Here is a 530-nt window from a genome sequence, read left to right as displayed (position 1 = left end):
GTTGCAAGCCTGCAAACCTCTTAAGGCGGTGATGACCGCAGAGACCGCGCGCCCAGAGATGGCAGAAAATGACTCACGGATGCTTGGGCGGCGGGGCGGGGCGGGGCGGCGCCGAAGGCCCGGGTGGTGGAGTGGCAGCGGCGGTGGCAGAGGTGGTGGCAGCAGCACTGCAGGGCTAGGAGGGGTTGGGGCTGCAGCGACCGCTGCTGAGGTGTCAGCAACAGCGGAGGCCTGGGCGAGAGCGGCGATGGCAAGGCCTTTCCCGGGTGCAGCTGCTGCAGACCGAGGCGGCGCCGCAGCCGAATAACTCAGAATGAGACTCCAAGAACCTTTCTTGGTTCAGATCTTAAGCCCCCTCCCTTTGCAGCCACATATCTCGTTAATTTGGGTCCCTGTGTGTCTTTATTTCGCACCTCATTTGCTGGGCAACTTTGATTGACAAATCATCGACCCAATGAATGACCAAACTCAACACTTTTCCCCCTGGCTCCGCCCACCTTCCCAGAGGCTCCTAGGTGGTTGAGGCACAT

The sequence above is a fragment of the Orycteropus afer genome, unplaced genomic scaffold (assembly GCF_000298275.1).
Source record: "Orycteropus afer afer isolate SDZICR_OR568_19922 unplaced genomic scaffold, OryAfe1.0 scaffold00379, whole genome shotgun sequence".
NCBI lineage: Eukaryota > Metazoa > Chordata > Mammalia > Tubulidentata > Orycteropodidae > Orycteropus > Orycteropus afer.
This window is presented reverse-complemented; position numbering follows the sequence as displayed.